This window comes from Agelaius tricolor, unplaced genomic scaffold, assembly GCF_023055355.1.
Source record: "Agelaius tricolor isolate 1412-34295 unplaced genomic scaffold, bAgeTri1.0.p SCAF_3, whole genome shotgun sequence".
NCBI classification, from domain to species: domain Eukaryota; kingdom Metazoa; phylum Chordata; class Aves; order Passeriformes; family Icteridae; genus Agelaius; species Agelaius tricolor.
In genome coordinates this window covers 64,679,800-64,689,860 of record NW_027269263.1, presented here as the reverse complement: position 1 = coordinate 64,689,860, position 10,061 = coordinate 64,679,800, and the positions used below count along the sequence as shown (strand labels likewise).

General features: G+C 40.2%; 1 protein-coding gene across 1 annotated transcript in view; it reads left to right on the top strand.

Annotated features, from left to right (window-relative positions):
• The first annotated feature begins 1,038 nt into the window (after positions 1–1,038).
• Positions 1,039–10,061, top strand: part of CELF2 (CUGBP Elav-like family member 2) — a 548,688-nt gene continuing 539,665 nt past the window's right edge. Inside the window, exon 1 of the mRNA XM_071424129.1 lies at positions 1,039–1,343. The gene's annotated coding sequence lies outside the window, so the exon portion shown is untranslated. The remainder of the gene's footprint in view (positions 1,344–10,061) is intronic.

Genomic DNA, 10,061 nt, shown 5'->3' with positions numbered 1-10,061 from the left:
TAAACATTTCAGCTTTTTATTTTATGGTTACACACATAAGTAGAGCAATAACTGAATACAAATGTTGCATATTTACTGTGGCGTGATCCAAGCAATTACTACTAAAGTATTAAGGAAAATCATTATTTCACTCTTTTAATTTTATTCTGTAATTAGGTGGGAACCGTATTTTGGTGAATACATTTATATTTAGAAGTTGTATATTATGTTTATCTTTGTTTTGAGAGGATGATTTTAGCCCTGTTATTATAATCCTGTTAATAACAATTAAAACAGCTATTAAAAGTTATTTTAGCTTTTGTACACTTATAGCTTCTGTACTTGTTTTTCTTGTTAGCTTTCATCAAATAGTTCACACTCATATGATGTATGCAGTCTGCTAATAGTCAGGAGCACAGACTGCCAAAAATGGTTTCAAATATCTGGTTAAAGTCAGCTTTTTATGTACTGAGATTATTAGTTCATCCTTTTCACACAAATGTTGTGCTGGTTGCTCATTATGCCTCTGACTTCTCTTACTTTTTGTTCTCAAAAACGATTTGAAAAAGTTTAGAAGGGAAACTTAAAAGCAGAGCAAAAACAATGCTGGCAACTTTTTTGAGTGCCAGAGTTTTTACTGCTTTCTGTTGAAATGTTTTCCTGACTTTCTGTTCAGATAAGAATTTTTGTGCAAGGTGTTACGGGGAGGGCTGACTGCATCCCTGCAAAGTGCAGCACAGTAAATGTCTGTGTATGTTCTCCGTATACCATACTATTAAAATCAATCTGTTCAGGTTAGTTTCCATTCTGAGGAGTGCTGAGAAACACAACCACCAGTTTCTGTCACGTGCCGCGCCGCATCAATTAAAAATAAATTACATTTCATGCAAAGAACCTAACTTAAAAATCTCAGCAAACAACAACAGAACCTTTTCACTAATGATTTTCAGTCATCAGAAGTGGAGAGAGACTCAGACAGCAGACAGCATGGTCCCAGCATGCTTTTTGCCTTTTTTTTTGTTTGCACAGTAGCTGTCAGTTGCAGCCCTGCAGGTAGTAGAACCCAGTGGGAAGAGGGGCGGGACAGAGCGATGCTGCCTGAACTGACAGCAAATTTAAATTACTGAGCTTTCTTTTGCTTTTTTTCTTTCTTTGAGTGCCCTTTCCTTTTTTTTTCCTCTTTTCTTTTTTTTTTTTTTTTGGTATTTTTCTACTCTGCGACAAACTGAAAAGATTCGAGCACACACTAATTTAACAGCCCTGCTTCGTCGTCTTCTTTTTTTCCCCTTCTGCTTCCAGGATAATTAAAAGAGAAACCTGTAAAGGCAACGTTCCTTCAAGCAAGTTGGTGCTGTAACGTGCTGGTAAGATGAATTTAATTTATTTTTTTTCCTTTCCTCATCTTTTCTTTTCCTTTTTTGGAGCTGAAAAGCTTTTGTATATCTAACGCAGTCATAAGTGTGGTTCCCCTGCTGTGGAGGGTTAGGAGGTAATGAAAAGGTACAACGGCTGGATATGTGACCTTCTCCTATTACTTAAAATGGGGAATAACAGCTTTCATGCCTGTCCTCATGATGTTTTTCTCTCTATGAATTGACTATTTGCTCAACAGAAGAGATGCTGTGATTGTCGCACTATGACAATGAGGACTTGATTGTTTTTTGGTTACTGTTCCATGCTCCTATCAGAACAGATACTTGAGTTGGGGGGGTTGTGTTTGTGATTTTTTTTTTCCCTCTGAACATTGCCTGAAGCACTGATACGACAGGGGGGTGGAGATGGGGGTGGAGGAGATGGTCTTGGGTATCATCCTGCCTGTTCAGCTGTTTACTAGGTAGGGAAGTGCAACACTGAAACTTTTTTTAAAAATAAATAAATATTTTTTTCCGCTTTCATCAAGTGGGGTCAGTGTATCCAGGATTTATTGTTGTCCAGTGCTGGGTAAAGTTCTTGCTGTCCCTTGCATTTTCCCTCTGGAGAAGGGGGGAAGGGGTGTTCCACTCCATACCTTGTCACACCATTGTAGTAGCTAATTGCAAGAAGCTGACAAACTTTGCGATGAAATACCAGGCATCGCTTTTGTGAGGAATGAGTTTGATGCTGTGGATCAGCTCCTGTGAATACCAGCCTGCCAGATACAATCAGATCTATATTATGCATGTTACATTCCTGGCTTGCAAGTACACTGATTTCCAAGGTCTCCTTTCTAGTCGTCTTCTGGTACTAGCAGAAGATAAAAATAAAATTTTCATTTTATTTTTTTAGCAAATGAGATGTGTTTTGCTTTGTGTTAAAGCTTACAAAACTTAAAAAGTGGTGTGTTTTTCTCAGGATTTCTGAATGTAGTTCTGCCAGGTATTGAATGCTACATCTACTGAAATCAACAGGAAGGCTGAGCTTGTCCTGTATTTAAGAGAAAATTGCTGAGTGCTGGCAGGACTGGATCTTATGATTGCTGAACTATCTCTGTTTTCTCAACTGCAATTAATCTTTGGTGCACTTTAGGCTGGATCCTGTAGCTTTACTGTAGTATTCAGAATAAGCACTATTCTTACACTTAGTTGCTGTTTTCTGGTTGTGCTGATGAAAACTTTTTGAACATAGGATGGGGATTTTAGGAGAAATTGAATAGAGTTAGGAAACCAGTGTGATTTAGTCCTTTATCTCCTTGAAAGCTCTTTTCCTTAATTTTATTTAAAGAGGTAGCCTGAAACTAATACTCGGCACATTGATACATTACACTTTCCAGACTCAAAGGTCTTTTTTGCCAAATGCATAATGTGATATCATGAGAGAAATTGTGCAAGGAGAGTGGAGAAAAGGAGCAGTGGGATTGAACACAGAGTCCTTTCCATGTCAGTGGAGAGGGGGAGAAGATGTGGCAGTGCCATATGGAAAATCACAGCCTCTCACAGAAACTTTGTTAGGGCAGAGGGTTAAGGGTGCTGCACTTGCAGAAGTTCATCACTCCCTATCTCAGTCTCAGTTTCAAGCACGGCAGTACTTTTCTGAAGGTTTACTTTGCTTGTGCAGAAAATACTGTTGGCTTGTGAAATGAGGGCGTTGGAGCTCCCACATCTTGCTTTTGCCCTGAAGACTTGCCTTCCCCCACACCACCACCAAGGTCTGCAAGGCCCAGCAAATTAGGCTTTGTCCCTTGTAATCCTAAACTCCCATCCATTTATAACCAGAGAAGAAAAGGGTTGAATTCAGTGTTCTTGTTATGGAAATAAGTTTTTATTCACTCAGTATCAACTGACAGTTAGAAGCGTATCTGATGTAATATGAATAAACTGTAGGCTGTTGTCAGTAAATTATGCATTTATAGTCTCACATTCTCCTAGAAACAGTGCCTTTACAATGCTCAAGTGGCCTAATGGGGTGAAACAACTACCAATACTCTCATCTGAGCCTCCTAATCAGCCAAAGTCATGAGAAGTCCATGGTGGTTGGTTCCCACTGACCATGGTGGGCATCTCAGCCGTGGGTGAGGCTGCAGGGAGGAGAGCCTGAGGTTAGCCAGGGGTCTTTGGTCACACAAGTGGTGTCAATATTACTGTTATGGGGCAATATGAAAACACAGTACAGCTGAGTTTAGATGCTGAGTTTTGTGGCAAGAATGGATTACTAAATTCCAAAAAATTCTTACTAAATTCTTAAGCTGTTATTTACATTTAACTAAAAAAACAACCACCCGAACCCAATCTACCAGTCTACTTCCTCTTTGAATGTAGTCTTTAAATATATTTATTTTTTAATTAATCTGTGCACTTTAAATTGCTGTTGGCTTCTAGCAATACTGTCTTCTATTCAGTGCCTGGAAATTTCTGGTTGAATGCAACTGCTTTCATTGTAACAAAAAAAAAGAAAAGCAAGCCAGAAAACTTGCTGTAATTTCCTGTCAGTAACAGAGAAATAAGAAAACACTAGGCTAATAAAAATGATAATCTGAGTTTACAACTGTTAACAAGATTCCTGAATAGAAATGGTGCTATTATGCACAAAGAATTTCTATCATCACTAGAGGAATGTAGTATAAAATTATGAGGTTTATTATTAGGGTCCTGTCAACCAATCAGAAATCAACCCATAATCTTACTTGTGAAATACCATAAGTTTTAGCATCTTGCCTTCCCTCCTACTAATAAAATATTAAAGAAATTTTATAATTAGAAACTTTGATAACATAACTGTGAATTTCATTTGCAGCAAAAAGCAAGCATAATTCTGTATTTCTTCTACATCTCTAACGTTCCATATAAAGTCACTGCAAGTCTGAGTTGCACACAGCAGGTAAAATTAAGGTAAATCACAGACTTGCCATGGGCAATAATGATGGGATTTCATCAGTTACTTTCTCCTGGGAGAAGCCAAATTCACAGATTTTTCTCAGGACTCTGAAGAATGTCATAGCACCTCCTTCCCTGAACGAGACTGCATTTCTGCATTGCATTTCTGGTCAGCTCAACGCAAGTTTGATAGAATCTTGTCAAAATTCTTAGATTTTAACCACTGCAGATTATTCCATTTCATTCTAGGGGTAAAAGACTCTTAGATTTCTCTTCTCTCTGCAAATGATTTATGTCATTGTAAGGGGCTTGCTCTGTTTCCATTTGATTTAACGTATTAGCCATGGTCTTCTTTCAGCAAGAATCACTCTTGCAAGAACCCTGTACACAGGCCCAGAGTGACCCCAAGTCTCTGATCCTCCCCCACGAACTGATTGATAACATATTGGGCTACCACTTGCCTAAACACACTTCTCCCACAAGTCTGGCAGCCAGTCACATGCTCTTCATCTCCCTGTGATGTGCACATGGCCCACTGCAGAGTCCTTGGGGATCCCAACCCTGTGTAGAGAACCGTAAAAATAATCTAAAACCTCCTCATGACTCTCATCACCCCCAAGGCAATAGAGCTCACAGTATTTATCAGATCACTAGATAGGAATTAAGAATATAAATAAGTATTTTAGCTATTAAGGTAAACAGTAAAATAATAGCAAGGAAACATAGTGAAAAGAGAACTAGAAGCCCAGAGAGCTCATTTCTAGACCATAATTATCATCACCCAAAGCCTTCTTGGGTTGCTTTACATGTCCCATGGCCTGAAACTCAGTTCCTGCCCTGATGTGCTCTGAGTTCTTGAAGCCACATCTTTCCTGCTCACGTTGTTAAAGACACATATTGTCATCTTCCTTGGGGATGGCAACAAAGTGGGAGCAACCCAAAAGCTCTGCACGTATATTTTTGGGTTTTAATTTTCCTTCTCAACCTGGAACCTCCAACTGCCTCTGTGTTACCCATAGAGGTGATTGCTCTCTGTCCATGACATTTTGGAACCAGAGATGGGATTCATCCCATCCAAATTTAGGTGCCAATAAGGTAGACACCTATATGTGGGTGAGCCACCTCTGGCTCTCCTTATAGTCAGAGAAAACAACCAGGTGCTTTTCTGACATCTATTTTCTTACAATCCCATGGAAAGACATCATATTCAAAACTCAAACCATTTAATTTTCTCACCTCCTCAAATTTTCACAACTGTTGCCTTACTTTAGACATCTCCTGTAACTACTTAATGAAAACAGAGGACTCAAAACTCCATAAATTACATACATGGAAAAACTATTGACTTATCAAGCCTCATATACCTGGCAGTGGGCTTCAAACAAGGCTGATCCTAGTGCAGTTAGGTCTGTATTGCATAGGCACATCCATACATCACTGACAAAATGTCACTCATATATATCATTAGTCCTCCAGGGCTGCTGGAGGGAAGCTGTCACAAGTGCATCCCAGGCAATGTGTTTAACGTCTAATTAATCGTGTTCCTTGTGGTTAATTTTATTAGGCTGAGCTGATCTAGTGAAAGGAGGTGCTGTGATTGGTTTATTTGTTCTACTTAGTAGGCCAGTGGCATTTAAAAGTCATGCTGCAATGCTATAAAAAATCCCAAATTCAGGAAACTCCATGACTGTAATGAAGTCTACCTATTTTAGGCACCAGTATTATAATGAGTTGATGTTCCTGATGTAAATTTTCTTATCCAGAGGACACTTTGTGCATTTGAAAGCTTTCAGAATGATATTTTGTCTTCCTACATTTTTGCAGCTAAAGCTCTGTTAAGAGTGCAAAAAATGTGTTCTGCAGAGCAAAACCCCCCATTTCCCAAAGGTACCTCACACCTTCAGCCCACCTGGCCATCTGTGGAGGGGCTTTTTGTGTCCTCTTGGTCCTGTGACATGAAGGGCTGTGGGTGACGCTGATGGGTCACAGCCCACTTGAGAAGAGGGTTAAAGGGTCTGAGGGAGGCAGCATCAGAGCAGCCTTGCTTGAAAAGCCTAGAGGAAATTACACCCAAGGATCACCATGACCAGCATCAGTCAGGTTTATATTCAAGGAAAATCTTGTTAATTTAAAAGACAAATGTGTCAGCACATAAGTGTATATTAATATGTATATCAGAGCATGGTGTTAGTAATGCCAGGGTACTGGGTTCAATCCCTGTATGGGCCATAAACTTATGAGTTGAACTTGATGATACTTGTGGGTCCCTTCCAACTCAGAATATTGTGTGATTCTGTGATACAAACTCATAGTATGGCTATTGGATACATTAAACCCCACTAGACAGGTGAGACATTCAGCAACAGGGACACATTCTACCATCAGACAAACGTGGTCTCCCTTTAGGATTCATTCCTCTCTTCACTTAGGTAACCTTCAGTATCTTAAAGATTAAGTGTAGGCTTGATTTAAATCAGAGAAACTGGATTTTGCCACTCATTTGAGCATAAAGTGTTTGATTATCCACTCAGTTGTTGATCCACTTCTCAATATGGTGGTATTCAGTCAAGGTAGGTTGGGCTTGATTATCATAGAGGTGTTTTCCAACCTTAATGATCCTATCATCATCACACATGGTTGAGATAGCTCTATTCTGAACCTGAGCTCTGAAATGCTTTGCAGAAATACTCTTTATTCAGACAATGGGGTGGTCAGATTTTGAAGCCAGCAGAAAATGTGTTATGGTGCACTTGAACTGCTCACATAATGACAGAGCTCTGAACACAGGATTGGAACTCTGACACATTTGCTGTTCCCAATGATTTATGTATAAACTCTGTACCAGCTACTAACACAGTGAGCAGTCCAGAGGACCCGTGGACTGCATTTTGGATAACCAGAGACAGAATTATCAATTAATAGTGGCTCTTAATCAATCTGATGCAGCTGATGTTTTCCATAGGCTCTCCATTAATGAGCAGCTCTACCAACACCTTTCTTTCCCTGCACTCTAAGTCCCTGAATTATGAAGGACATGTGCATACTAAATGAAGCTTTTCCACTCAAGAGCAAAGGCCGCCTATCCAGTGTCACAAAGTAAGAGACCACATTCACAGGACATTAAAGGCTGGGTACTCTTGCTGAACAGGTTTACACATTTAAGCCTTGATCCTGCAAGGACTTATACACATGCTTAACCTTACACACTGCGAATGAAATCCTGGGCCTCTCAAAATCAATGACAAAAGTCCACTGACTTCAAAGGGCCACTCTGTGAATAGCCTTTTTGGTTTCAGTGCAGCCACACAGCGTGCAGAAGCGTGTGAGCTGATCTCCCCAACCCTGCGTGCTTGTGTGAAGTCTTAAGAGGCTGAGCGAGCTGCTAAGTGTATCTTTCAGAGCGCTTCTGTCTCACAACAAACTATAGGCATTCAAAGATGTTTTCTTGTTTGATCTGTGCTCTTTACGAGTTTTGCCCAAACCCTGTGGTAAAACCTGCTGAAGGAGTCTGTGAGCAATCCATAATGCAATTCCCTCCCTGGCTAGTATTGCATTCTGAGCAGTTTGTTTTCTTTACTTTCCAAGAGATCCAATCCCTGGAGTGAGGTGATTATGCTGGAATCACATCTTTCTTTTTTAAAGAAAAAAAATCTATAGCTCACATGATTTTATAGGAAATCTGGGAAATATCTGCTGAAATGACTTACAGGTCAAAAAAAAAAAAAAAAAGTGTATGAATTTATACAGGATTCAACTGCTGGTTTTCATCTGCTTTCTGCTGGTAATTGAGATACCTTCTTGCAAAATCTAACATCCGCCTCAGGATCTGTTGGAGATCAGAAACTCAGTCCTGGGTCTGGGTGTATAAAACTCTCCTCTGGCAGTGGTATCCCTCAGACACACTCTGGAGTCCTGAGGAGTTGGGTGAAATGTTCAGGAGGATGGAAAGTGGTATCAGTCCCATTTTTCAGCACAGATCCCTCTCCAAAGCAGGTTAAGTCAATGATCCAATGATGCTGCACAGACCCTCTGCTCTGGGAGTGGTAAATTATGCTCCCAAGCCTCACAGTGGCTGCGGTAGTGGAGCCAGGGGGTCCTGGGCTGTCCTGAGTAGCACCAAGGTGTCTCAGCTCCAGTAACAGAGTTCATGCTGGAAAATGCAGATCCTGTGAGTGAAACAGCTGCACCGGTGTGCAGATGCACCAATGCACCCTGCACGTGCTCAGGACTAGGGAGGTTTTGGCTATCGTCTCCCTAAGCCTGCAGAAACATTTGTGAGGACAATATGTGTGCTGTAACGAGGAGCAAGGGTTTGGAAAAGATATTTATAAAGTTTTGCATCCCAGTTATGCTTTAGGATAAGCCTGTGTTAGCATTTGTGTAAGCCAAATTACCTCTTCTCACCTAAATTGGTGGCAGTCATATGAGAAGGAGAGTAGGCTGGGTGAGCTCAGTGAAGCTACTTTTTTCTCTTTCAGCATTTTCCTCTGACACGTTTCATTGCTCTAGCAAGAAAAAAAAAATCCCCAGACTTCACTCTTTTTTTTTTTTTTGGCTTTTACTGTAAAGGTATTTTAATTTTATCTTCATCGTGCTCCTGTACTAATGGGCTTTACACATTCCCAGCAAAGTCCTGTGTGAAATTCTTAACCACAGAGATTACAGAAATTTACTGCTTCACTGGCATGGTCAAGTTGCCACAAAATTGCATTTGTTAATGTAGCTGTGAAAACACATGGCACCTGCCATCTCTGAGCATAAGGATTTTAAATATGGCTTGGAAGAATTTAAGGATGCCTATAAAATGGGGCTTGGCCGTGTCAGTTTAGCTTCAGGAAGGAGACTGTGCTATAAAATACTCACCCATAATTGGACACAAGTGACAGCTTTACTTAACTAGTGTTCACAAATGAAGGAGCAATGAAAATGTTCTGCCTTTCTCACCCCAGAAGAATGACCACGGCAGATGTTAATACCAGTGAGAATGGCTTTATTGTAGCTACAGGTGAGACAAATGGAGGATTTATGAGTCTGGGGATTGAGGGAAGGGGAGGAAGGGTGAAAGTCCAATGTTGTTCCCCAGAAATGCAATGTCCATTCCCAGACACATTGCACAGCACACAGAGTGCACTAAAGCAGAGGCTATTCTGTGCCCATGAATTCATAAGCATGCCTGATTTTTTTGTTTGTTTTTAAGTATACCCAGACTCACAAACTGAACATGATTCTGCTGTTTATTTCCTTATGTTCTACCCTGTGCCCATTTAAGCTGATGGCAAATCTCTAACTTAATTGATAATACAATGTAATCAATGGCTCAAAGTCTGGGAACTCAGTGACCCGTGGAAGTGTAAACAAGAGACAACGTTGTTTCTCTGATGAAAGTCCTGAGACCAGGCTTGGCCCAGCATCTGCTGGATCCTTTCTGTTCATTTTAATGAGCTTACAAATGGTCCCTAACATAATGTGCATTCAATAGAAATCAGCATTGGTTTTTCAGGCACTGATCCAGTAAAGCCCTTAATTATGTGCTTAAGATTATGGTATGGGAATAGTCCCACAGAAGCCACTGCAACCACAGAAATGTTTTAAGCTCAGCAAGTAAGAAAATGTTTTGTTGTTGGAGTATCATCACATTTTTTTCCAGTCAGTGGCCTCTGCCAAGAAAACTAACAAATACAGTTTCTAGAAATCCAACAACATGAGATGCCATAGATGCAGTGATATTGAGAATTTTACCCTTTTTTTTTTTTTAGCTGCTTTATATTCCTTTATGCCCAGACATAGCAAAGC